Raw genomic sequence first — 23,661 nt, forward strand, 5'->3', positions numbered from 1 at the left:
TCAATTTCAAAGTCAGGATGAAAACACATGTAAAAAGTCAAAAATTGTAGAAAGTAAAAAGTCTCATTGTGAAACAATCCAGACTCAACCGTTCCGTTAATTCTTCCACGATTTTTGTATCTTTGAGATAATAGGTGTGGATGTTAATAAAAAATTCAAGGCACCTAATTCTCCCCAAGCAGTGTCAGAACAAAGTTGTATAAAAAACTCGATTTCGTAATGATTAGTAAAAGTTCCTCAAATTGAATTTAAAAAATCAGATTGAACGTGAAAAATGAATAGTAGTGCGATTGAGAATGAAAACTCCGACACATCAAAGACACTTTCGGCGGAGGAAAAATAAACCTTCGGGAATCCCGGAACCTTCCCTTGTACTTGAAAAACAGCCGGACACTTATTTCCTGCGTCTTGATCTTGAAAACTACCAACAAGCACATTGCATCGTTTAGAGTTCTCTTCGAGTTTTCTGACTACATAAACAAAGAGATCGATCCGATCCAAAGAACGGACGGAGCAGAAAGATCGACAGGCACGCCGAAGATTTGAATCAAAATCGCGAGTCCATATTCAACGTTTACGTGCCGTCCCGGCGGTTCCGTTTATTATGTACGGTTAAACCGTACGGTCTGCAATGATTGGTCCGATAATTAGAGACAATGATTACGGATCGGCGAACCAGTCGACAAAACACACAATTAGGCGCTGACCGTTAAACGCACACTTGTTCCTTCCGTGTAACGACATCGCAAACACCGTCATCCCTTGTGTGCGTATGCGTTGTGTAAGCCGGAGAGAGAAAGAGAACTGTCCTCGCCAAATGTCCCCCCCTCTCTCTCTATCTATCTATCTATCTATCCGTCGCTTTCAATCTCGCTTCCCCTCATCGTCGTTAATAGTTTCCCCAAATTTATGCACCGCGACTATCACTGCCCAGACAAGTTACAACCACCACTTGCTCCGCCAAACCATCAAAGAATCTATAATACTGGACAGATTTGACTGTCTCCGGTAATAGGTACAGTATAGGTACATTGAAAATCAATTTTCATAGTGTCTCTTAGATGAATGAATTATCAATAAGCAAATAATAATACAAAGATCCTGTTCTGGATGAGAGTAAAGTATAATAGATTCAATTCCAAGGATGAGGAAGTATGGTAACGCTACCTCCCGAGCACTTCAATATCTGCGTGAACACCGTTCACCAATGATTAAAATGTGCACGAGACATCGTTTGCATGAAAGGAATTGATACTTCGAAAACTAAAGGATTTCAAATTTATGTACCAATCGTTTCGAAACACCGCACTCGCAAGTGTTGTAAAAAATTCCAGATCCGTTCCAATGACACAGTGTCGATACCATGCCTGGTCACGAGGAATACGTCACTCACCAACGTGAGGTTTGAGACGATAATATACACGGTGAAAGGATCCCATTGGTATCACGGTACCTGTCAAAGCACATGGGCTCAAAGAACGACTAATTGCGCCTGACGTGACGACTGGAACGAGACAGAAGCGCGTCCTCTCGGATGGTACAAGAACCTTAAGCGCGAGACAAGATCTAATTATTGTTAAGGGTCGTCCCGCTTTGAAAGTAGATAGACGCGTTCTCACCCGTCCGGTTCACCCGCCGATCGCGGTGGGAAGATGGGAAGCAGGAAGGGTTCAAGGTGGGTCGGTTGTCTTTCTCCAGGTCGTGCGAGGAGCTATTAGCGTGGCCAAGATAAGCCGGCATACGTGATAGGGACTGTTCAGGGGTTGGGTTATTATAGGTGTACGCACACGGATGACGGTGTTGGTACGGTGTCGCGGTTTCGATATAGTTAACCCGCCGCGTATACCATGGTGGAGTAATGACGTGGGAGAAGAGAAAGGTTTCACCCTACCAGCAGCCACCCTGGCGAGCTCTAATTTATACACAAACTTTGTGACATGACCTAATTCTCCATCAAAACCAACGCTCTACGCATAATAATGGTTGTCTCGGTGCCCTCCCTCTCACCCTTCACCGTATTAGATATACATACACCGAGACGGTCTCCACCTGATTAAGGATGACACGAGTACATAGCCCGAAATACCACCGCCGTACACGAGCTTCGTCTCTGCGAGATATTCTACTCGATTATCTGCCCGCTGCGGCTCCGTCCGTTAACATTTCGAAATCCCTTATTGCGGCAAAACTGTTGAACATGGCCACGTGGTATCGTTGAATTTTTTGTTCAGAGATTGTCGAGATATCGAAACCACTTCGACGTAACTTTCCTCTGCCTGTGAGAGTTTCGACAGCTTTCGCAATTAATTGCCTAATCGCGTTCGTACTTGGCTGACAAATATCGTTATATCTCCGAAGGCATAGATTATACGATTGTAACGAAACGTAGCCCAAGACTTGGCCAGACGTTGCAGCTATCGACAGAAAGACAAATTAATCAAAATCGGTTCGGTAACGTTTCAGTTATAATCGAACACAGGAACGGACGGACAGGAAGACGTCGAGTTTTATGACAAATATACAACGTGTATAGAGAAAAGAATATACGTGTTTTGTAAAGAATTTCATATCTTGATGCGGTGAATGGGTAAGAAAATGTAGCGAAAAAGTAACAATAGTAGTAATAATAAGGTATGTTTTTTATAAAATAAATAATACGTAGAATTCTTTCGAAGCTTGTGTAACACTATATTATCATAACAGTTTTACGGATTTTAACAAAGCACAATGTCGTCAAATTCCCTGCAGAAACGATATTTCACGAACGTTGAAAACAGGTAATATACATGTACACAATGTTATATCACGAATAGTTTTCACGACTTTACATTGTTGATTAAACTGTTTGAAAAAAAAGTCCCGAATCGATGTAACGTCTGATTTTCGAAACGATTTTGTAGTTTCCAGTGTGTGCCTGTAAAATCATCCACGGGCGAATCGGCAAGTTAATTAGTCAGTCAGTTTACCTAGACTGAAAGTAATTAATTATGATTCCTTCAAATGCGTTCGTGAACATACCCTGAGAAATTTGCTGTATCAGATCAAATGGAAATTATACTCGGGATGTTAACTGGCGCAAGATACGTGTATAAATAAATAGACAGACAGACAGTTAGATATATGGAGGGAAATACGTATGCATTAAGAACACACACAAACACACTCACTCACACACGGAGGTGTAATCAGACTCCAGAACGAAGAGGAGACCCAAAAGACAATTTCGATTCTCTCCCCCAGAGTTGTGAAACGTAATTCAAAACTCCTTCTCTCCTATACGTCCCTCCGACTGTCTCTGTCTTACCGCCTGTCTGTCCCACCCCTGAAAACAGGGTGCGTGTATAATCTAATCCGAAGGTTAGACGATATATTCTCCGTCTGACGTACATATCGAACCGCGCGCTTACCTCTTGTGTCTCTGTTTACATATAAAACAACATCGGTGCCTAATGAATTGTATATTTTCCACTCGATAATGCCGTGAAACGGAGAGAGAACAAAAAACCAATGAAAAAGATAATGGTGGGGAACAATAATAATTGCCGCACGTATCGAGCAACGAGCAAGAGAATATCGAATGAAACGTAAAAAAAGTTTGAAAAAATTAAAATACAACATATTCAGATACAATATGATGAATTAAAAATAACGAACGTAACTTTGAATGTTATTGGGTATGTATACGCGATACACCCTCTGACCTGGATGCATTTGCATGACAATTTTCACTACCAATTAAGAAAACACCGAGTGAATTAAACAGGGTGTATAATGATCGGAGAAAGTCGCGTCGTCGCGACGACGACGAAGGCGTTGATTAAGCGATAATTAGTGCAGAGATGTCCGCTCTGCATGGTACGTCATATACACGTACATATACACAATATAACACATAGACGTATGTAATACATAGATTTACGCGTACGGAATAACGAGATGCGTCTTGCGAGACGTCGAACCCCCGTCTGAATATCACTTTGACGAAGATCAGGAGCCGCCGCGGCGCCGCCAAGCTTGACACCCTAAATTATTCAATTATCGAATAACCTTTGAGAGGCGAAAAGTCAATTTCGCATACAGCACCGAATTACGCATTATAACATTCAAACGTGCCGCATTTATTATACATTATTATACACTCGTCAAAGGGAATTGAAAACGCTACGATACTTAACAATTATTGCGACTCGTTGCAAAAGCAATCACCTGCGAGTAGCGTGTAATAATTTGTTAGAGAATAAAAAAAAGAAAAAAGGGCAGAACTAAATACTTCCATCGGAGCAACGATCGTCATTATTTGACTCCATGCATGCGTGTGTCGTAGACATACACCCGTAATTGACGACGTATGCATACGTATACTTGCGCAGTCCGGCAACTGCAGTGCAATAAACGTTCGGCGTTAAAAATAAAGGCAGGTCCGTTAACCGAGCGCATTCGACCGATGATTATGGGTAGACATATACGTATAAACAACGCGGTAGTGATGATAAAAAATAAAATGAAAAAAACACCAGAATCTCGTGTACATATATATATATATATGTTGAGCTTATACAGTGCAATACGGCTGCCAGAACTCGGAACTCCAGCGTTGATCTTTTTTGTAAGAGTTACCACTTTCTCGAATAGCGTAATATAAGATATTGTTTCATTCGCTACAACACATGTATTGTACACCATGGAATATACTTGAAAGAATTTTCTTCGTACGGATAAGAAACATGGACGACAAATTACAATAATCTAAAGATTATCAGGGTTAGTTTACATCGTGTGTTCGATCTTGGGTGCTCGATGTATCCAAGGTCCGTAGACAGAGGAAAGTCTTCCCATGAGCAATTTAGCATAGAAACAAAAACGGCGATTGTTAAGTCTGTACCGTATGGTATGAAACCTACGCGCTACACGGAAATTGAAGACCTTTCCTTGCCGAATCGTCCGTCACCTGTTATTCCGAAAGCAGGTAGAATTACAATGTAAGCTTCGGGATGACCAAGGAATCAAAATGTTTATATAAAATAGGGTCTCCTCCTCCTGAACGGTCAAAGAATGTTGTGTTTATATTTCGATCTGTTAATAATACAGTAATTGCTTCTGCTGAAACGGGAAGCGACGACAAAAGGACCTTGGACGCGTCCAGCGAAGCATCGTGAATGTACTCGACGCATTCGCGTATCAGTATTAATTCCTAGTTTCGCAACCAGGTAGCTTTACGCGTACAAGAGAAACAAGCCAACCCGCCCCCGCCCCCGCCACTCGACGATGCACCAATTTATTAACATTTGAGTATAATTAATAGCGCCCGCTTAATTGGTTTATGCAATTCCGTGGATGAGCAACGGGAAATCACCGCAAGCTGCAGAGTGGAGATGTTACGGAAGCATCGGTGGGTAGGTGGGTGGATGAACGTACACTGATTCGGCATAAGCACGCGTATACGTGCATGGCTCGCACCACCGACACTTTAATCCCGACCCCGCAATGCTGGACGTAACCGCATGCATGCACCGTGTGTGTAAAGGTGAGCCTCTGCATTCTACACAATTGCATAATACAGCTCGTCTGCTACGCCACCGTTATACGAGCTCTCCAGGCTGCGAGCTGCGAGCTGCGAGCTGCAATTACTGGGTGGCTGACATGTGTGTGTGTGTGTAGGGTGAACCCTCGTTTCTACCTCCGCGCGTAACTTTGTTCGAGTTAACTACCGCCGCCGCCTTCTATTTCCTCAGCAACAATACTGTGCTTTAACGTTCCGTTACCGGGACTGGAAGCTGCGCTCTCGTGCATTCGCTGCCTGCGACAACCCTCGCGATGCAACGAACCTGTGCCCATCGTGTTCGTCGGGGGTAAGTTTTGTTACGATGCGGAAGAAGAGAACCCCTGGATACGCGAAGCTTCGTCGACGTGTTGATAATAACGGGGTGAATTATGCGATAAAATCGTAATGGGTTCTGATAAACTCGACCGACCGAGCGTGGTATTACCATCGATCATCCCCTGGGAACTCGGAGTAAGCTAATGCGAATGAATTTTAAAAACGTCGATGCCACGTGCAGGACTGTAAACTTTGAAACGGAAAAGTCCGCCGAGCGATTACTTGTCAGCGCAACGTTGCGTGTATGACAATGCTAAATAGAAATTCACATTTTTCTCAACTCAACTCAACTGCGCGAAAATATTATTCAACCCATTCGTCACACATTTTTCAAAACTCAATATTTTGACCGGAATTTTGATACGCGGGGGTTTTCGGGTCGCTGATCGCGAATCTGAAGTCAGAATTTCATAATTTTTAAATCCAAGATGGAGGATCCAACATGGCGGATGTAAAGCCGAAAAAACTGAATCAAAATTCAATGATTCTGATCGAAACTTGTTATTAGTCTGTTTTTGAGTTTATACGAAGTAAAAAATATGATTAAAATATTATAAATAAGCTGCGACAAAGCTTGTATAAGACGTGGAAATTTTTGAGATGGGTCGCCGAGTATCCTACTTTGACTGAGATGGTTAAAAAATGATTGATTACAGATGTTTGTTGTAAGTTATCTCTGTAAACCAAAAACATGGCTGTGCACTAGCAGAGATGCAATTGCGCAGAGGCAGTGAGACAGAGACGGGCTGTCGTTATGGAGTTGAAAAATTATACCATAGCGTTGCCCGTAAGACGTTGAAAATCTGTATAACGGGCGCGGAAGTCGAGTCTAAATTGCGAAACTTTTCGTCAGTTGAGACGATTCGAGATGCTCGGATAAATCTTTAATTTTCCGGACCGTTATCTCTGGACTGAGGGGCGAGAGAGTAGAAAGTCGGCAGAGCCAAGTGACTCTGTACGAGTAAAACATGATGGCGTTTTCCAACACGCGGTAAGAAAAAAAAAAAAAAAAAAAAAAAATACGGAACAACGGGTGATTACGGCGTGTACAAGTTTAAGGTGAAAAGAAAAAAAACGTTTTTAAACTATGAAAAACTAAAATTTAGCTTCCTCAGGTATGTACGAAAATTTATGTATTTTAATGGTACGTACGTATGGATGTAATAAAAAAAAATAGGATGCGACTACTGGACAAATTTTTACACACGGCGCTTCTTTTTGCATGCTTTTGAATAAATAAGAACATCGATCAAAGTGCATAAATGTCACGAACAAAAATTCAACTGCAATTTATGTATCAACGTACCTACAATAACATTGTCTAATAATATATTTTTTTTAACTGTATAGCGTCGACCGGGTGAGAGTACAATACGTAGCATATCGTAGCTTCGCACGAGTGTATAAATTTTCCATACATCCATGCATCTAATATATTTCCTTCCACAAATTGGAAATATAAAAGCGTCGATCAATTTTACGGCGGTCTCCGACCATTTACGCATTATTTGTAGGCATGTGTCGTATATATACATACACGTACGCATTATATTTCACAATGAAATATTGTAATAATTTCACCCTCCGCCCGCCCCTCTCTAAATTGTTTCTATTTCTCTTTCAAACACTCCTCTTCTGCAACACACACACACACACACACACACGTATAATATACAGTTATACGCGCATGTATAATATAGAGATACGCAGACGACAATACATCGCATATAATACGCATAGCCGCGGGGTCCGAGCGACCTTATCGGGCACAGGAATCTCCAATAATCCTAACATACCTATAGTTAGTTGTATTATGGCCATCGTACGAGAGCAAGCCTCCTGCCCGTGCCTGCTGGATATGGAGGTACATGGGTGCGGAATGGGGAACCGATTCCATCCAACAGTAGCAGCGGAAGGTAACCCCCCTTACCTCGTAGACATCGTACATACATGCACGCATGCGAGATGTATGCCTACATACACCTCTGTGTACGTGCATGCGTGTATAACGCGGTATTAGGATATATAATAGGGATAATTCTCGTGATCCTTTGTTGCGCTCTAGTTATACAGTATTATACACACACACACACACACACGCGTATAGGTTAGAGGCTTCAACGACGTCGCGATGTCCAATTCGAAACGCGCGCGCACGCAGAGCAAATCTATATATTAAGTATAGATTACGATATATATATATATATATATATATACATATATACGTACCTTGTACCAATTACGCAATGGATTTGATATATGTATAAGTATACGTACATCTACGTAATATACCTTGTACGTATACCTACTCAGAGATGTGTTTATACATAGGTACAGGTGTGTGCGTATAATGCATACTGATTGGATTCATCCAGCTTAATAAACGTACACGCCCAGCTCCGTCTATCCTATGTATTATACGTATATGTACACATCGATCGTACATACGACGTAGATGTAGGATACATACATAATCCATGCAACACCACTACAGACTACAATACGTACACTGTTGACTGACTGCGACTGACTCGCATCGAATGACACGTGCACAGCACATCGGCGTTGAACCGTGTGACGGGATGTCGGAACAATTTAGTCATAAGCCACTTGAGTTCTCAGAACTTAGATTAATACCGCATCTTCTTCTTCTCCCTCCCCACACCCCCTCCCCCTGCGCCCTTCGATCCTCCGCCTCACCCCCGTTTCCTCCAACTCCGTCCATTAGCGGGGCTGAGGATCCCGAAGAGGTAACGCACCCCCCCCCCCTGCACCGCGTGTGAATTAACAACTTTGTTTCGGTTCAGCTAATTACCTTTGCATTTTAACAACCTGCCCACCATCACCACCGCCACCACCGTCATAGTTGGCACGTACGACGTAACGCGACCTCTGCAACTTTTCGTCATTATCAATCATGGTCTCTTCCGTTTCGTTGCCTAAACAATTTCTATTGTCAACAGTTTCGGACGCGTGACGAAACTTTTTGCGCAAAAAATTCAAATCTAAGTTGTATACCTGTGTATATATATATATATACATATGGAAAGGCACGACTGTGAAAACATGCAGATAGGTGAAAAAAATTTACTGGTAAATGTTTATAGAATAAAGGTCGAGGTAGAAAATTACGCATAACTGGATGGAAAAAATATTGAAAATAGCTATATAGGGATAAGTTTTTCCTTCGGTTTGAACTCCAACAAAGCTGGGTATACGCTAAAGTTTATACACGAGTAAAATGTCGTGGGGAAAAAATCGGGCGGAAAAGTTGCGGTGGCAGGGGTAGGCATAGCGAAAAAAGAAACATTCCAAAAATGTATAACGCACAGACCAGAAAAAGAAAAAAAGGAAAACCGTCTCCGTAGTCTCTGCACTGAGTTAGTTATGAGCTGGAATATACTTTGGGACGACGGTATGTGTAAAGAAAAATGGAGAGACAACTGAGAGAGAGAGAGAGAGAGAGAAAGAGAGAGAGATAGAGATAAGTAACAAGTTACATTTCGTTACCTACGAGTATTTCGTGTCTCTATGCATACATATACATATATATATATATATATGCGGTTTTGAATTATAGCTAACTTTGTTAATAGCTTCGCGTTTCTCCCCCAACCCCGTGTAAAATTTCACCCCCTAACCTACCTTCTCATCCCCCGCGACTGACTTCCGTCCGAGGTAAAAAATACGAAACAACATGGTGATAACAAGGGCGCAGAGAACCGGAACCACAAATCATTGCAAAAAATTTTCGGGGTGCCGTGGTTGGCCTAAACTTTACGATCACCCCTCGCCGGATGCCATCGTCGATGGAATATTTTATACGTAATCCGCAGATATTTCCATGCTTCATTTATCGGAAAATTTTCGCACCGGTATAAGTATAATTATATACCGGATGCAAACGACGAAAAATATCCATATATACGTATACGAATAAAGCGAGCGTGTAAATCTATGGTCGATAACATCCGGCTGCCTGGTTCATACTTTTTCATCATTTTTTCATACGTTTTTACCTCTCACGATAATCTACAGTTGAATAAAATATATCTCGCGATTTATTTGTCAACTTTTAAATAAGACAAGCTTCGTGTAAGCTACGGCAATTTATTTATAAACGAATGCCATACGACGTCCTCATCTCGGTCAAAGTTATTACTTAAGTAAGATTTTTTTTACAAGTTGCTAAATTTCTAATACCACAATTAAAACTGTACCTTCATGGACGAATGAGCAGTGGTTCAATTATTCCAACATCGACCGATTGAAATGGTCCGCGGAAAACCGACGTTAAGTTTTCACAATTCTAAAGTGAAATTGAAAATTACCTGGTCGGCAAAAAAAAAAAAAAAAACCTCAACTTCAATTATACAAGTATGTACAATTTATTAGAGAAACTCTAACAAACGCAAAAATTTGAAACCACCTTTCGATCCAGGTAGACAAATATTATTATACAATCCAATTTTCATCCCCGCTATTAAAATTTAGAAAAAAAAAATTAAACGAATAAAAACAGATGATAAAGCCGACATTTCTTGACACAAAGATAGCCAGTAATTTTCATTACTCGTCGTCTAATCAACCATTCCGAATGTTCGCGACTGCGGTTGACATTCCACCTACAAGTTACAGTGAGTACACATGGTTATATATGTAAAAGGTACCGACACCCACGTCGTATGACCTATATACGTAATATGTATAAAACGGGTATCTCTCTCTACCTTCGCTCACTTTTCCCCTACTTGAATAATTCTGTTTTATTATTTAATCTTTCCCCTGGGTTTGATTTTACTTGTACCTGCGTTAACCGCAAAAATATGTTCCGCACATCCCGTTTCTCAGTTCCCTTGGAATGTCCCAATTATACACCGTATTCTCATCCAACTAGCGAATTTCAACAGCAGAAAAAAAAAGCCTAACAAAGTCGAGACGAAACGATCAAGACAAAAACTTTTCCATCCCCATCGACAAACGACAAGTGATTTCACATAAATATCAACTTGAAAGTATATATATATATATAATCGTTTCAATTGACGCCATGAATATAAATAATATTACAAAATCGGGAAAAGTGAAAAATCGTGATTTTCAGTAACGGTCAACCCTCTGCTTACGGGACGTTGGAACCGTGGATGCAAAATACGTCGAGTGACACACAGGCGCATGAAAAAGAGGAGGAGAAAGAGGAGGGATGAATGCATGCAGGCGATAGAAGAGGAGGAGGAGGGCTGATGCAAAGTAGCCGGGCGCTTATCGCTGCCGTACTTGGTACAGGGGGTGATCCATTCCAGGGTAGGAAGTCGGTTCTCACTTCTCCATTTCCAAGAGTCTCGATAGGTACAACGTGCATCGTACACGGATGAATACACGTACAAAGGACACAACCGAACCCTGCACGTGATCGAAACGAGCGCACCGAACTGCAGGCCTAGGCCAACCACGACCTACATCATCCCCACATCCACACGGCGTACATGCTGCCCTAAGATTTATGACCTAACAACGACTCGAGCGAGCACACCTTCAACTCCGCATACGTGTATGGATGTACGTACCTGCTGTGTCATACTGCATATGCAGCAGCACGAACACAAACACAAAGACACAAACACACGTCGTATGGGTCTTTCAGCGTGGTTGGCATCCTCGTGATATCGCGAACCGGACACACTAAACAATACGAAACACGTCCAAAAGCAGCGAGATAAGCGCCCTGAAATACGTCCTAGTCGGCGACTTGTACACGCGGTGTGTATAACTTATTCGTTGTGTCCTGCCGAACGATACTTTCGCAGGGTATGGCGTAACGTACGTGAAGAATAAATAAAAATTTGACGAAAAGAAAGTAACCAAAACAACGATAACACGTGTGGAAAAGAACCAGGCTAAAGTTGGCGGTCAGAATTAGAATGCTCGATCCGATAAAGTAGTGAAATCAGAAAATTTAAAGTTTGTCAAATATCTTGAACCCCCCCCCCAAACACTTTTATACAATTATGGGGATAAAACTGAATTTCATTATGCTAGTTACAAAAAGAAATTAAATTCTCAAGAATAGGCTTCGATTTTATTTTTAATTTTTATTTTATTTTTTTTGTAAGTTGAGCGAAAAATCTGAGTAATAAATCTGCCGGTATACATATAGGAATACATGTAACTAAATATCCTCGCGATGTGTTAAAACTTGACACTTCTTTATATTTTTCCCCCAACATTCGAAATACTCCACATGGTGTGACATACAATTTGTGACATTTTGCGGAATCGTCGCGACGTAAACTTGCCGAAAGCTTCTCGGCGAACGAACTCACCTGAATCCAGATTGATCTCGAAATTCTGAACTCCGTATAATTAAAAATCCATAAACGCGTTAAACAGATATCATCCCCCCCCCCCCCCCCCGCCCCGTTTTCACACAAGTTGGGGTTGAAAATATTCGTTCGACGTCGCGGTGCGTTATACCTACGTAGAGTTATGCGGGGTATACGAATGGTGGGGAATTATCATAAATTTCATAAACCGGAAGAGCGCAAAGTTGAGAAAGGGTACACCTAAAGGTGAGGTAGAGAGATAAAAAAATAAAAAAATAAAAAATAAAAAATAAGCAAAACGTGCAAAACGATTTGAGGTGCAAGGAGAACGAAAAAGAAACCAGAAGTGGAAGGAGACGCGTGGGGAAAAAAAATCGCCGAAAATTGCAGGGCGCTAATATTGCTAATATCCCGAACTAGCTATCGATCCTCATCATCCTCTCTCTCTCTCTCTCTCTCTCTGTTGCCGCTACCGCAGCGTAATTTCTACACGATTTTTCCGGGCAAACTGGACAATCGTGAAGCGTTCACGCGCTTTTTTTAGAGACTCGATATTACCTTGTACGATACGCCTGAATGTGTGCGCGCGCGCGTGTGTGTGTGTGTGTGACAAGGTATAATAGCGTCAAGTAGTACAGAACGATGCCGAGATAAGAGACAATAAATCTCAAGTGAATAACAGCTACCCTCACCGTGCTGCCTCAGCCATAAAACGTGTACGTATAATACATACCTTATACATTACAGGCAACCCCAGAGACTCTCTTTCTCGCTTTGATACGAGATTGAACGCGTGGCCCTTTTCTTCTTTTCCGCTTTCGGGTTTGTTATTGGACAAAAATCAAACCGCGGTGAGATACGAGGAAAACGGAATCATTCGTCAAAGATCACACGCAGTAATCACGCATTTGTACATGATATGTCGAATTATACATACAGGCTGAGAATGAGAATGAGAAGAATCGTCAAACCAAAACCCCTTCGTCATGGGTATAAAAATCATTACTTATACACGCGAAAGAAGAAAAAAACAAAAAACACTATTCGAATTTCATCAGCATAAAATGCAAATCCTTCTTAAAAGTATCGTATATTTCTACGTAGCATGTGGCTAGAAATTCGTTCGCAAAATGTTATACGGTATATGGAGAAACGTACTTTGCAATGGGATGGGAAATTTTTTTTTTTGCCCAAGAAAATGAAATCCTGCCGCGATGTAGGTATAACGTATAGGTGGTATACCATTCGGATATAAAAGCATCGCGCAATCCCAGCTTTCTCTTTCTATTTCACTTTCTCATTTTTATACGTCTTCGCTTTCTCACAGCCTCTCTCCTTCTCTAGTTCGCAACGTTTGTCCGTAGAAACGATGCCGCTGTGTGGTAATCCTCTCGGTCTCAACGATCCCGCGATATCAACTCGGTCGCGACGTACTTACATCGTATAAGACGAAATTGGAATAGGAACGGACGTCTTTCGTGTGTCCGTATAATAATATATGTATTACAGCTTTCGGATCGCTCCGCTGCAGTTTCGTGCCGTAAATGTTTTTCCCTATTCCCTCGCTTTTATGCGTTCGACGGACGTGTGTAACCTGCGAGTCGTACCGCAGGTAATATAGATTCACGCAGGGATATAGAAAAGTAAGAGGGTGTCGTGTGATAAATGTAATGAAAAAAAATATAAAAAGGACAAAAACGAACGATTGAATATAAAAATGAGAATAAAAGTAGATCGTATATACGTCGTGCCTGTAATACGTGGGACAGTCATGGTGTCTGGTAAAAAAATCCCTAACGAATTCCAGAACGTTTTCAGGTTATTCAAGGACATTGGAAACAGAAGATTTCCATGTGACAGGAAAAATTCAACGACAGTTTTCAGGACTTTTAAAAGACGAAGCAAAATTCAAGGAAATTTCTACGTGATCCGTCTGCACACTTTTTATACTTTTGCAAGAAAGAGAGAACCTCCTCAGCCACGTCGGGCGAATTTTTTTGCGCTGGCTGTTTTTCGAACATAATATTATTTCAAAACGACCAAGACGTTGCGTTGCAGCAAATTTACACAACGTTTAATTTTCCTCTTTGCCTGAAATCGAAAATCTCATTCTAGGATAAACACCCCATTATAGAATACGAATGCGTCACAGGAAACGAGACGTAAACTTTTGCTATACGTATAATGCAATCAAAAAGTCTAGAGACACTTTCGGAGCAGCCTAAAAAAAAATCTGTAAAATAAAAACGGTATAAATCGTCGAAAATTTTCAACTAAGTAAAAAGATATTAAGCGTTTGTAAAACCGTCGAAAGGTACGAAAGAAGCGAATTGATATTCCGTTCGAGCCGAGTAGGCACTCCGTACATCGTACAACGTATGGAACACGGTTTTCCGCATTTGCCGCGTTAAATTATCGTAGCTTTCGACAACAAGTTGTCGGATGAAAATGAGAAAAAGTACAAGGTACGCGGGTGTATGAAAGGGGTAATAAAGTCGACGGCTTTGACGTAGAAATACGATGAAAAACTTTGCTTTCATATTGTTTTAATCACAGTCGATATGACGACCGCAGACCGCGTCGCGTCCTCCGCAGGAAATGGCTTTTCCCCGCATTCACATCACACGAACATCGCCCCGACCGAATCGCGTTCGCTATTTTCAAAGTAATGAGATTTTTTTTTTTCATTTCTATTTTTCATCTCTCTTTCTTTCTTTTACATGTTGAAAATTTTAAACCCTCGAGGAGCGAGCAGACCTCGTCGGTTTTGAACAAACTTTCAATTCGTTCACTGATCATATTGCATACAAAAATGTGTCCCGCTAATTGGATATTCCTGTCGCATACGTATACTACACACACGTGAGACGAATTGGCGAGGGTGTGTTTTAATTTTCCCCTTTCTCTTTCGTTTTTTTTTTCCTTTTTTTTTTTTTTGGTGCGAGAAAAAGAGAAAAAAATAAAAACGTACGTCAGAAAACAATTAGACATAAATATTTTTCACACGGTATGATAATCTCGTAGAATTTTACGGTATTTATTTACTTAGCGTTATTGAAAGAAATAGAAAACTGAAAGCTCGCCGATCGCGACACGATTATGTCATCTTCGGACGGTAATCATTCTCCGGGAAACGAGTGTTAAATAAAATAATGAAAATCCCTGTGTTGACAAAGTATAATTACACTTTACATTGTTTCAGGGCTATTCGACCGGACTCGCATTGGTTAATTGTAGCGATTTTTAAAAAAGTTCAGAGCACGCAAAGAGAGGACAAAGAGAATCACGATACTCCGTGAAAAGTGTACACCTACATAGGTGTGTATGTATAATAGTGCAGCAGCCAGTGTCGACGCTTGACAACCTGGCGAATGCGAGCTTAAAGATAACGTCGCAAAAGCCGAGCGTCGAGTAGAGTAATTTAAACGAACCCGGTGTGTGCGCAATTTGCTCGCCTCGTTATTTTCTTTATTCTCTACTTGGTGAAAGAGACGGAAAGAGGGAGAGAGAGAGGCGCGTGAAGAGAAGGAGAGAAAAAAAACGCAAATCCCTTGGGTCTCATTTTTGCATTGAATGACACGTACAACGGTAAGTAAGTCATAGTCGTAAATAACCAGCTACTGTAGTTGGAAAATTTTGCGACAATAATTTTTTTCGAGACGCTATAAAACGGTCGGATATCTTATTCTCATAAATTAAATGTTCGTATTAAATTATAACTATTTTATCAGATTGAATTAACGATGAAAAAGTCGTCGGATAGATTTCTCAAGCATCGACAGGAGATTCGATATTGCAAGCGTGAATTTTCTTCGTGACGTATATTGATATCATGATTGATGTAAGCAATAAAATACATTTTTAATAGTGAAAAACCAACTGAGCACGATTTTCCACGTAACGTAGAACGATCATCTTTTGACAGAACTTTTCATATGACCTAAATAAACTTTCTAGAGGATTCCATAGTGGAAAATCGTATATTATTTTTTCCGAAACACCTTGATATACTGTACTAATATATGCGGGAGTATAATTATTATAGATGGCGGGGTTCTGAGGTCAGTCTTCATAGATGCGCGACACGATGTTTTTTTTTTCCTTTGCCGTGCAGTTTTTTTTTCCCTACTTTCAGAAAATTACAGGCCATTACACCGACTACGACCGTCAATCTTCGGCTTGATTTCACTTATTTCCCTCCTTCCTACGCAAATTGAATTTTCTTTCCACCCCCATCCTTTCTCCCGGCAAAGCACATCATTTATTCCAGGGACACTATTGTAATATAGCTATCCGCAAATTACCACGATTACCGTTTTACGTATACGAATACAGGTAAACAGCGAGTAATTTTTTATACACATTATGATAAATTTACTACTCACGGGCATCAATTTTCCAAGCTTTTCCAATAACCGTGGCCACTGCTGTACTTATTCCGTCCGAAAGAATAAAAAAATAAAAACTTCAAAGCCTTTTTCGAGGTCACGTGCGTCTAACAAGTGCCGGTTAAAACTTGACGGCAAGCCCCCCCCACACTCAAAAAGTACTCGCCGGAACTCACAAGTTTCGATCCACATCTCGAAGATAAGTCACGTTATTTGAAATTCGTTTGTAAAAGATATCTTATATACCAAACCTTGCCGTACAGACTATAACTATAAGAAACAAAAGGCCTGCAGCTGTCAGAGAAATTAAAGCTTCAAGTCGTGGGTAAAACAGTACTTTTTTCCCCCGTATTTCGTTTACTGATTTTGAAAGAACGCGATCATCGATTCGCAGTAACTTATTATTTCAGGTAAAATCACCGCGCGGTTCGTACTTTTGTTATACTTTGAATGTAATATTAAACGGGCGAAAAATAAAGAAAAAAAACAATTCACCCGCAGACGATCGTTAAACGGTGGATTAACCATCGACCATTACCGAAAGTAAACGGAAATGATTGAAAGGTAAAATTAACGGGAGAATAAAATGATAAATCTACCTTTCCAACACCCTTACAGACGTCTCTGAAAATATTATAAGGCACCCTGTACGTACAAACGTCGTTTCTCACTACCCTCGACTGACCGACCGACTGCCTGTCATAACCCCTGCTGCATGCTTCGTTAATTACACCGCGTGACGCGCCGCGAGCTTGCGACTTTGTTGTTTTATACGTGGCGCATGTACGCGAATACCCTAGGCATAGCGCACTCGCTTAGAGCCCGACAATGGTAGGTGAAAAAAGAGGGAGAGAGAATGAAAGTTTCGATTTTTAAATTTATCTATAAATTTGTATTTTATCAAGAAAAAAGATGAAATTTTTCACATACCGTACTCCCTAAGCTTTCCGGAGACAAAGGGGAAATCAGAAATAGTTTTCTTTCTTGCCGGTATTCCCTTTTCAAATAATAGTTTTGAGAGAGTGAAGAGGAGAAGATTCGCAAAGATCACGCCGCGACAGCTTTGAATTCGGGTATAATTTGCGGTCTGAATGAGAGAGAAAAGGGAGGATGGTAACAGCGGTAAACAGATTATTTAGCGCAATTTTCTTTGTCACTTGATTCAGTGGCTGGTGTATAAGCGGGATCAAGCCCTCTCGACCCGTGCTGCACTCGTCTCGTGCGGCGTGTATAGGATGTATTATGTAATGCGCGGAGGTCAAAGAGAACGCGCCCTCCGCTCTTTGTCCGCGAGCGAGCTTTCCTTTTTGTCGTTGAAACGTAACAACTGACCGTATAATTTTGCTCCCCGTTCCCGTGGCCATTGTCATTGCGTTACAACCGTGCCCGCGTGTGCGTGAAAGAAAAAACGCGCGGAGAGGTGTCAGCCGGGTATTACAAACGTGGCAATAACGTCGACGTTATCGCATCGCCGGATAAGGAACGAATTAGTCATTTTCGAAACAAATCGCGTCGTGTTTCTTCTCGGATAAACAAGAGCGACGATGATCGAAAAGCTCTGCCGCCAACAATGATAAAACCTGCCCGAAGCTGTTACGCAGATATTAAAGGCCCGGCGGCGAGGAACGAACCGCGTTAAGCGCATCATTAAAATTAATGGATATTGGATAGTGGCGAGGGAATGAAGAAAGGCTGGAACCGACCGCCGACGATGCAATGGCCCGAAAGAATCGGAGAAGGAGGCGCTAGGCGGCGTTGTCGGGGTGGTTAATTCGACTCGGGGAAGAAAACAGCCGGCGTGCCGTTTATTGCGCGATTCGAGGGACAGACTCCAACAGGTTACAATATTATTACTGTAGGTACACGAACGTGCGGCGCGAGCTTAATTCGCATTTTGCGCAGTGCAGCTCGGCGTGCGAAAAATCGAATCCGAATTTTCGGCTCCGGCGGGCGCGCCGAGTCTACGTTTTCTACGCTCAATCGCCTTGTTATAATCAAATTACACGCCCCTGGAGACGAGCTATTCGAGCGCGTAACGAGACCCCCTGCATGAAATGTTGCCGGGGCGTGAAAACGCCACAACGCAACGCCGAGCGAAGCTCGTTCCGATCCTTGCGGTCTTCGTAACTCTGCCTCTCGTCCACCCGCAGACTGTTCGAATGCAATTATATCCGTTGCAAAATCCCTGAAATCCCTGAAATTGATACGAAATTTTTCACGAACAGACAAAGGATTTTAAGTAACCTTCAAACTTTGTTGTACGAAATCTAGGCACGGTTGTGTATTTAGGGCGTTTAAGAAAGAAATTATTTGCCATCTCCGAAAACGTTTATTCAGGTTGAAAGAAAGGATCTGTCAAAAAATGAGCGTTCTACGTTATGTGGAAGATCGTGGCTCGGTCGATTTTAAACTTTTATGTATTTTATTAAATTTATGAAGTATCGTGGATAAATTTTTCTTTTTATAACTAGTACTAATCGTAATATCAATTTACGTGACAAAGATGATTTTTTCATCAACAATTTAATCTCGTAAAATAGTTGTAATTTAGTATGAACTTTTAATTTACGAGAATAAGATTCCCGTGTGATACATTGTTGCGTTATGGATCGTGAGATTTGGGTTGAATATAAATGTCAGGATGGAAATAATAATCGATGTGCTACAACGTGTTTCTTTAAAAATTCACAAAAATGTGAAAAAAGTGCAGAAATCAAATAAGCGCGATCTTCCACATAACGTAGAACACGCTCATCTTTTCACAGAATATTTCTTTTGACCTAAACAAACATTTTAGGGGGCACCACGGTGGAAAATCATAAACACCCTAATGTGCATACTCAAGACACGGGGAAAAGTGTACGAGGCGTAAGTTAGTAGCGTTATTGTAACGATTGGCGTGTCGGAAAAATCGTTTTTCCACAATTGCAGAACGTCTGAACTTCAGTAAATCATAGTAAGGCAAAACGTACTCATATTTTGAAAACTTAACTACTTCAAAGTCACTATAATCTCGCAAAATAGTGATTTCTCCCCCCAACGTTTCGTTACTAACATCAGCCTCATAAAAGTGTAGGTAATGCGTAATCGCGAGTTGATTAGGAATTCTGCGAGAAAAACACCGCCGGTGATTTGTGCATAAATCAAAAATTTCGCTAACCGCTCAGAGAAGATCGATACAAAGGTGACCTTCCAGTGACTAATGCGAAGACTTGTTTTTATTTTTCAGCACCAACGAGGTTTGCCGTAGACGCTGAGATCAGCGTAAATCGGAACAAACAAAGGTCCTCTGCGTGAAAACCACAGCGTAAGCAGGGACGGTTTTTATTCCCGAAATTAGTTTCTTTTTGTATGGTTTTTATTTTTTTTTTTTTTTTTTTTTGGAAGTTTTCCTTTTGTCACAAAATTTTCAAGGGTGCTGACTCACCCGTTGAAAAACTTTTGAAACTTGGAAAGGTTTCCGCGCAGCGAGTGGGTAAAATTTTCGTGACAAAAACAAAGTGCGACAGTTTATGAAAAAAGTCATGTTCATTTCGCATCGTGGTGAACGACGCTGTGGTTTTTCATTATCGCTGCGAAAATTGCATCGCACGCGTGTTCTCGGGATTCGTTGCGTCTCGAGAACGAACGACCACGTGCTCAAGAGCCAACGATAACCGACACTCGTTATAATTGTGACGTAGGTTGGTGCGCAAAATGTTGCTCGGTAGTTTTGTTCTCTGGAATCGATTGGTACTTGATAAAAAAAAAAAAAAAAGTGTCGTGATACCTTTTTCGGGATTGTTGGATCGATATTGTTAACGACAAAAACATGAAAAAGTATGAAATGAAAGGTGAGTAATTTGAATGTACAACAAATGTCTTACCTTAATTCGATCCCTTGATTCCGTTTATCATTAATGCTGACAATGACGTCACGGGGATACGGCTGAATCGCAGTCTTATCACCGTCACACTTTGTGGAAGTCACTTTGCTACACTTTATTTTACAACCGGGAGTAATTATATGCAGCTAGATCGACTAATATCGTAAGTGGGGAAAAGTAAAACTTTTTTCCAACGAGCGAGACAAATTTGTCCTTCGAAGCGAGTCGAGCTGCAGTTTTTACCGATGTATGATCAATTTTTTTAATTCCGTAGATACAGAGTCCATTCGACACGCTGCACGTTTGCAAATTTGATTAAACACGACGTACTTCACACAGGTTCAACAATATTTTTATAATAATTTACTTGCCTAAGTTTTACCACACTGATATAAGTATTATACTATATATTTATTTTTATACCGACTGTTATTTTAAAAACGAAACACCACGATTATATCACTCTCTAAACATCGAACGACGCCTGATCAATTACCGTTACTACCGTATTATTCCGACCTAGTTTCATCCGCGCGCGTCAGAAGAAACACACGATATATCGTTGGCGTAAATACACGCTTTGACATTCACAATAACGAAACACACACACAACAACGCGTCGGCAGAGAACAGACCGGGAGGGTTATAAGAAACCAGCTCGAAAACTATCCCGAATCCTCCCCTCTATCATTCCTGGAAAGTAAAGGGTTTCGACTCCCGCCCTTAATCTCGACCCCTAAAACTCGGCGTTCATCACCCACTTCCCACGCTCTCTCTCTCTCTCTCTCTCCGGCAAGTATTTACCCCGATCAGGTACGAGCGGGCATGCCGATATCCCGATCGACAATCCCCGACTGTTTCGCCGTTCGGGTTTGAGGGGGAGGATGTAGGCTGAATCTACGCGGGGTCGAGGCGAGCGGCGACTCTCGACTCTACGTGACAGTGCGGCTCGATGTGCGTTCGGTATTGCAATGCGGACGCGCTCCTTGGCTCGCGAAGAGTAACTGACGGGGCGTCGCGACCCGGAGAGAGTGCCTCGCGTCTGCGCGCAACATCGAAAGCTCGGAAGCTCGGAAGCTCGCCGCGAGGAGAGAGACGTCAGGCTCCTCTATCTCGCTGCCGCTGCCGCTGCCGCGCCGCGCCGCGCGTGAGTGCGTGTAGTGAGAGAGTGCCTGCGTGTCTCGCTTTCTTACGCGCCATCCGTCCGACTCTCCTCGAGCGAGTGATGACGGTCCGAGCTGGTCGGACGGACGCGGCTGTTCTGTTTACTACTGAAACGGCCGACCCGACACCGAGACCGACTACTTGCCGCGTTGCGGGCTGTCTCGATGCACTTTGTTCGGAGTCGTTTCAGGAGGCGTTCGTATATGTATCACGTAATTACGGCTGAGGAGCTACGGAAATTATGACGTCGTATGGAAAAAGGTAAATAATAAATAAAAAAAATTATTTCGATAAAATTACATAAATAAATAAAACTTGCGTAAGTATTTGATATGAAAATTTCGAGCGTAAAATACAGTTTCTGTAATGCGTATACTTTCTTTTATTGTGCTAGTCTTAAAAATTTTTAGCCCAAAAATTCTATTACACACCCAAATAGGAAGAAGATGGGGGGAATTTGTCTTGTGCAATTTCGAGGAAGGGGGGGGGGGGGGAAGGGGGGGGGGGAGGCTTCAAAGCTGACAAAATATGACAAAAGAGGAGGAAGGGGGCAAGAACCCTCAAAATTCTACGACGTAATTCATGGACGCCCCTTAGACTTCAAGGACAAACCGATGAGAACGATCAACTGATAACAGACGAGTTTGGATGCATTTTATTGTTGTTAGTTTGTATTAAAATATCACTTTTTTTTTTGCTTGCTAAGTCGTTGTCGTTGTTATAGACTGATATTATTTGTTATTTACTTTTATCATCACTGGCCAATCGATATACATGATTTTCAAACTTTCGTTGTCTTTCTACAGACTTCTAATAAGCCTGAAAATCAGGAAGAACGATCCAAACATCAAAGAATCGTAACATTTAATGCTTTGTGATCGATTATTATTAGCTGGCACACAAAACTGAACTTAATCTTAGATAACTTTACAGAGTTGGACAATATTTTTATCAGCCAAAACAACAAAAAATTAAGAAACTAAAGAAAAACGAACCGTTCAAAGAACGTTTCAAACTTCAACGGCGTCTCTGAAACCCCTCAGACTTTCTTCTAATTCGATTATTCTGCAAGCACGTCACGAGTTTTGCTAAGAAGGTCGAAGGACAGGAGAAATTTTCCATCCACGTTACCCCGGAGAATGTTTCCGAGAGAACTGTACCACGCTTTCGACAAACTTTGTCGAAGAAATATTTTTCAACGACTGTTCGGTTAACCTCGCGCTCCGTACAAGTATGTACTCACATATTTACGATCCTGCGTCTATTCCGCGCGGCACAATCGAGCATCCACTTCAATTCTGTACAGATACCGAATTCACCGTTCTCGGTGCACCATCGAGACTTACTCTCTGGGGCTTAATTTCGCTCTCCTTAAAGAATCGCAGGAGCAAGCTGAGCCGAGGGTTTCTTCATTTTTCCACAACATATTTCTCTCGGGCACCCTACACGTCTCGGTGAGTGCTTGGAAATTCCGGCTCTGCAAATACCAGCCGCGTAAATTGCATATTCAATAAACTAACGTAGTCGCGTTATTACAGCGGTCAATTCGCGAGTTTCGTATTCGCGTCAACACACCCGCGTGTATCCCCCACGCCGCTCTCGCTCCTCTATTTACGCATTAGATGTTTGTTGGCAAGCAAAGTCTGCACCACAGTGCCCTGAGATATAACGCGTAGATAAGAAACGGTCACGTCGTCCCCCGAGGTCGAACGCGTCGAATACGTCTAGAGTCTAGACTTAAACAAATCGATAACACGGACGACCCTGTCAGAAGCGATGTAGGAACTCGGTGACCATCGTTATCTGCAAAACGGAAGTAGAACCGACCGGAAAAGTCGGGTAAACATCCGATTGAACAAAGATTGCTTACATTAGTTCTGCGGGAAAGTTTGTTACTAATTTCGCAAGTTACAGCGTTGCGTTCGTCTGCACGAATGAACAGTCTCGTTGCTTGATTCGATCGAATTTTTGATAGAAATTTGTCCCTCTTCGCAGAAACGTGATATTCCATCGCAACGATGATACCAAAATCTGACTGCATC

At 41.7% G+C, this 23,661-nt stretch overlaps 1 protein-coding gene across 4 annotated transcripts in view; it reads right to left on the bottom strand.

Annotated features, from left to right (window-relative positions):
* Nucleotides 1-21,454, bottom strand: part of LOC124184400 (teneurin-a) — a 514,944-nt gene extending 493,490 nt beyond the window's left edge. For all 4 annotated transcript variants that reach the window (XM_046574042.1, XM_046574045.1, XM_046574044.1 and 1 more), the window contains exon 1: nt 20,456-21,454. The gene's annotated coding sequence lies outside the window, so the exon portion shown is untranslated. The remainder of the gene's footprint in view (nt 1-20,455) is intronic.
* Nucleotides 21,455-23,661: the final 2,207 nt, after the last annotated feature.

Source organism: Neodiprion fabricii, chromosome 6 (assembly GCF_021155785.1).
Source record: "Neodiprion fabricii isolate iyNeoFabr1 chromosome 6, iyNeoFabr1.1, whole genome shotgun sequence".
NCBI lineage: Eukaryota > Metazoa > Arthropoda > Insecta > Hymenoptera > Diprionidae > Neodiprion > Neodiprion fabricii.